Here is a 5,985-nt window from a genome sequence, read left to right as displayed (position 1 = left end):
ATGTTGAGTCTCTACAGCTCCTTCGTGCCTCCTCACTGAAGGAAGAATTGTGGTCTGCCCACAGCTTACTTTCAAGTTCTCTCTCTGCAGCCTAAATCAAGCAGGGCTGGTCTGAAGCTGCAGCCAAGTGACAGGGCTCTGACTGGTGAGGGTATGGGCAGTGAGGGAAGCTCAAGGAGGGGTCACAGGTACTGCCACGGAAAGTGGGGACTGGCTTGTTCTGTGCTCTGTGTCCGTTCCTGGTTTGGAAACCTCTCCCAGCATTAGGAGGAGTCTGACATTGTCTTTCTCTTGCAGTGGTGGGAGGAATCCCCAGTGATGTTCCCTCTTGCCCCGCAGCTCTGATGTCAGGTTTAGCCTCACACCTAAGCTACTGTCAGTGTGCTAACAGTGTCAGAGAAGGGTGAGGCTCTTGCTGCTGTCATAACCTTCCTGCAGAGCCAGCAGCCAGCACAGCAGCCTCCCCCGGACCCTCCCAGCTCATCACCAGTGACCTGCAAGTGCAGGGGGCACAGAAAGGGAAGAAAGGGAAGAGAAAAAGTTTTCAGAATTGGTTACCTAAAGTAGCAAGGAAAAGTGGCCAAGGAAATTGGTCACATGGAATATTCTTTTTAGTGAAGGCAGTATGGTTGGGCTGGATGTTGCATGTGTATCACCTGGACACTGCAGAGCTGCTCACAGCACAAACCTCTGCTGTGCTGAGCTTCAGTGCTGAAACCTTCCACGTGTGAGCACAGGCAGTGTGCAAACCCCAGGGCTGTGTGACAAGTCAGTGTAGATGTAGCCTTTGTCTGCCAGGAGGGTGAACTTCACAACCAGCCTAATCCATAAACCAGATTTTGTTAAGACTCATTAAACTGGAGCTGTCTGTTTAGGTGCCAGTTTCTCTTATGGGGCTGCTCCTCTGGCTCCTGCACAGCCCGGGTTACACTCACATTGCTCCCCTTGCTGTGGAGTGTGTTTATCAAGATATTCCCCCAACTGCCTTGAGTATGGTGTTTTGAACTCCTGTCAAATCCCAAATATTGGTGAGCAGGGAAATCTGGAATTTGTCTTCAAGTGAAATGCTGAGTAAAATCTTTGGGGCTGTCGGAGGAGTGGGAGCCACCCCTGACTCCTGCCCGGTGCTCAGTGTCCCACCCATTTGTGCCTTGCCATTGCCAACCCCCACCCTCCTGCAGGGACCCAGTTATCACTCTGAAGGTGTTTCTGGGGTTTAGGGTGTATTTTCGTTTTTCTGTTTTACCAGTTGTAAACACAAGCTTGTAAGTTCCCTTTTGTATAACACAGGCAAGATCTTGCAGGCTGCCGAGGAGGCAAAATAAATTTTCTGTGATAGGTGAGAGCTACACACCAGGAGCCACAGAAGTCAGTATTTTCCACTAATTACCAAGAAAATTCTGTGTGTGTTGGCAAAGATCCCAACATAAGCAATAAAAGTGAGTATTTGGCATGAGGTCAGCCCTGGGTAAAGCACATATCAACAATTCCAAGTGTGTCATGTGCAGGAGAAGAAATCTGTCCCTGGGAGCATGGCTGGAGGGTGGCATTTCCTGCTTTAAAACACTCTGAAGGCTCAGGTAGCCCAGTGAGGTAGATGTTGACTTTTGGAAGGCAAACATTGCAGCCCCAGGTGAGAGGGATGCTTTGCAGAGATCTGTGGGGTTTTTTAGGATCAGTGAGGGCTTATGGAGGGGAGGCACCATGTGGGGAGGGAGAGGGCTTTGCCACTCAGCTTACTGGCAGAATTAAAAATAAAACAAACTTGTTTCAATGTGTTTATCCAGATCACACCAGCAGTGAGAGAACCTGCACCCCATAGGTGGCACCCTGAGGCTCTCAGGGTTACAGAGGTGTTCTCAGGATCACAAATGTTGATCCTCGTTGCAGTCACTGCAGGCGGGATGTGGGATGGTTTAGCATGTCTGTCTTTCACCATGGCACTGGAGCCCCATGGGAAGCAGGAGACATCCCAATGGATATTTATGCTCTCATCCCATAGCTGGGGTTATGGGGGCAATGTGCTGTGAGGTGCCCCATGTTTCAGGATCTATTTTGTATTTGGGAGTGATGACATTGCAGAAGGGTTGTAGGCAATTATATCCTTCTGGGCAGCAGAGAAGGGCCTGTGTCAATCTGTGCAGCAGCTTGGAGCACTAAAACAATCCTACATTGCCACCTCTTCTTTTCCCTGGCTGTTTAGTGGAGCACCCCTCAAAATGCCTTCAGGAAAACTCTGAACTATGGAATTCTGGCCAAAATATGTCAGACCTCATGGGAGCTGAACAAGCAGCTTTTACGTGAAGCTAAACTTGAACCGCCTGCTCTGCAGTTACTCCAGTGGAGAATCATCTGCCTTTAGAAACAGACAGATGTATTTAAACAGGTAAATGTGAGCATCCAGAGAAATACTTCGGGCTAAATACTCCTGTGGTCCCACTCATGAAAGCCTCTCTGGTAGTAACTAACAATTATATACCTACAGACAGCATCTGAATATGCACTTAAAATAGAATAATGTCACCTCCAGAGGCAGACACTCATAGGAGAGCACTCGGGTGCCTAACACTCATTTAAACTTTGCTTTGGATGTCTCCACATCCTGCTGTCTCAGGATGCAGCAGAACTGGTTTCCAGCTTTGACATCCAAGCCACCTTTTCTGCCTGGCTTTTTCTATCTGACTTTCGTCTTTTGTGGAGTTTTTTTGTGGCTGCAGAGAGAAAACTCATGGCTGGTGATGACAAAGTTCAGAACAGGTAGCAGCAGTGATCTGTGCCAGATACGGGCATTTTTCAGCTTGTGCTGAATAAATAAATACAGGTGTCACTGAGCTGCGTCTGAGAATTAATGAGATTTTCCTGGCCATAAAAGCAGAGTAGCTCAGGAGTTCTGCTGTGCAGGAAAGTCTTCCTGAGGGCATGGACCAGCAAAGCTGCTCCTCTGCTGTCTCCACTGCTCTGGCATGGCTCACACAAGCTGCTGTGCTGACAGAGCAGCCCACAGGAGCGGGGCAGAGCAAACCCCACAGCTGATGGACTTGTCCTCTTTTGTTTCTTGTTTGGCTCTCCAGCATGCCTCACCTTGGCCTCAGAGATAAGCCTTGTATTTGGGTGGGAGCCTGAGAAGCTACCATGTCAGGGATGTCAGCTGGAGTTAAATTTGCCACTGTTCTATTCAGTGACTTTGTGCAGCTCCAGGACTGGTTACTGGTGTGTCCCAAACAAAAAGGCAGTGTGACACTGCAGCCTGCTTACTGATTCCTTGGACATTTTGTGGTTGCTCAGCTTGTGCCTGTCACCTCTCCTGATTCTGTTTTCAGTTCTTCCTGCCTTCATTCTTTCTGCTTTGGGCACTTCCTTGCCCAAAGTGGGTAAATAAGCCTCTGTTGACAGTGTCCTTTGTCTGAGAAGTGTGACCATGAGGGCCAGTGCCAGTTTAAAGGCAAGCAGTGTCTCTTCTCGCCTGCATTAGATTTACACTTGTGCTAATGATCTAATGATGTCTTTTGGGACTCTGGTTTCCCTGTTTGACTGGGGACCTTTTCCTTGTTCTTCTCTTTCTTTCCAGAAGCATCCTTTAGATTAGGTAACTGCACCCTGTCTCTGCCATAATATAAAAGCTCTGTAATTGCAGAGGTTAAGATCACTTTTGAGCAAGTTTTTGGTACTTTCAATTCCTTTGGGTGATGTGCTAGAAAACAGAAAATATGTGCTGAAACCAAATTTGCTACAAACATCCGTGGGGATAAAACATATTTGTGGGTTGGTGGAGATGTGTCTGAGTATGGAAAACTGCTGCTTTGGATTTCTTGATTTGAGGAATTTAATCTTTAGTTTATCAATACATTCTGACATGTACAGTAATGCTTAGCATGTTCTTATGGAATGAACCGGGTAAGTACAGTCCTCCAGCATCTCAGGACTGTCATTAATTTTTTGTGAATTTCTTCTGGAAAACATTTGCTCCCCGTTTTCCGTTGCCAGGGACAGTTGCGTTGCGCTCCCGTGTCCGGCTCACCCCCTCATCCAGCTGTTGCCATCTGGTGGCCGTGGAGCCGAGCTTCCAGCGGGGAGCGCGTGCCACGGCCGTAACCAGGGCAATCTGGGAACAAACGCACGGCAACTCACAAATACTTGCCTACCATCTGCCTTATTCAGCGCTGCCATAATCTGCTGTCACCAACAATGCCATTTTCCTGATACAAAAATGCATTTTTAAAGGTGTATACCGTATTTGAAAACAGAAGTTAAACTGCTGGACAGTGCTCTTATTTTCAAGCTTTCATTCCTTCTATTTCCCTGATGTACTCTCTATCTAACCTGTTCTTTTCATTAGTTTTGCTTCTGCTTCTCAGCACCTCCACCCTCCCACAGGCCCTGTTGTCCGTGTGTCTGCTGGATCCTCTGGCACCTGCTCTCTTCCATCGGGCATTGCCTCTCTGCACGCAATTCTGTGACAAAAATTTCAGTTAACATCTTGCATTCCTCACTCTGCCAAAAGCATTAGGTATTGTGCTCACCTTGCCCGTGTCTATACAGTACCACTCTGCCAAAGGGCCTTTCCTGCAGGAGTATTGCTTCACGGCCGACTTCCCGCGGGCAGGAGCCCTTGCAGCGCTCGTTCCTTGTGCATGGATGGAAGGAGCAGTGCCCTACATTCAGCAAGCAGTGAGTTTGCTACTTTCCAATCGATCTGAATGAGGCTGGTGTGCCATTACTATGGGGGATAGTGGGTTTGTGTGAAGGATGGGAAGGGGGCTCATAAAAGCAAGCTGAAAAGGTTGGAGTCAAGGTAGATGTAAAAAGGGGTTTTTGTGTGGGAATGAAACATTTGTCAAAAAATTCGCTGAATACCCTGAAGGAAAAACAAAAAAATACCCATCCTAGCAATTGATCAAATTCAGGCATTCAGTGTAGCTCAGCCCCTTCCCTTGCTTTTTCACCTCGGACATGGTGGGTCACATTCCCCAGCTGAACAACAAGCAGCATTCACTTCTCTGTCCATATTTAACTGCAGTAGCTCAGGTTGCCTTGGGTTTTTTGCGAGGTAAAAGGCTTTGTGCCTCTGCCAGGGAACATTTCTCGCAGCCAGGCTGTTGCTCCCCACAGGCCTTCTCCAAATACCTGCTCCTTCCTCTTCCAACGCGAGCACTGACTTCCAGCCGGGGGGAGGCTGGCTCCAAGGAATAACCCCTGGCTGGGGCTGCAGACTTGCTGGGGCCCCCACACCCTGCACCCTGCTGGCTCCAAGGGACAGACCTTGTCAGGAGGGACAGACACCTCTGTTAGCCCAGAGCTGCCATGTGCCAGACTGTGGTAACACTCTCCTCCATCCATCCCGGAGCCAACGTGGCAGCCCTGCCTGGGGTGGGCAGGAATGCTTTGGGATCCTGAGAGGATCCGGAGGGCCCTGGTCAGCATTCCCACAATGCCTCCATGCAATTGTATCTCCACTGCAGCTGCCTGCCTGGGATAAAGGCTGGGAGCAGTCAGACGCGGGTTTCAAATAAGATCTCTGCAACAATGGGAGCTGCCGGCCAGGAAGGAGGCCGGAGTTATGTAGATGGAGAGCTTTTACTGGAGGATAAATGTAAACGCAGAGACTGGATGCTTAGTGGAGGGGGCTGGGTGAGGGAAAGTGATTAAAAAATAATTAAAATAATAATAAAGGCATCCAGCATGAAACACCAAGCCAGCTGGCAGACAGCACAAAGGATATCCAGCAGAAATAGAAAATACCTCTGGTGTCACCCAGAGGCAAAGCTAAGGAAGGGTTTTGTGGGGAATGTTTTCTGGAAAAGGGAATTTGTGTAAGAATGGTTGTGGCAGGGCACCCAGTGCCATGTCCTATCTCCACATGGCTGTTTCCTGAGAAAAATGCACGAACACCACTAGCGTTAGGCAATCTATCCCCAGGACAGCACCACAGAGTCCTGAGGCTTGTGACTGGGTCTTCAGTGACAGACTTCTTAGGGGGAGTGCATG

The sequence above is a fragment of the Onychostruthus taczanowskii genome, unplaced genomic scaffold (assembly GCF_017590055.1).
Source record: "Onychostruthus taczanowskii isolate IOZ18803 unplaced genomic scaffold, ASM1759005v1 scaffold20, whole genome shotgun sequence".
In the NCBI taxonomy this organism is placed as follows: Eukaryota; Metazoa; Chordata; class Aves; order Passeriformes; family Passeridae; genus Onychostruthus; species Onychostruthus taczanowskii.
The sequence above is the reverse complement of the archived record's forward strand: the minus strand, read 5'-3'. Positions refer to the sequence as shown.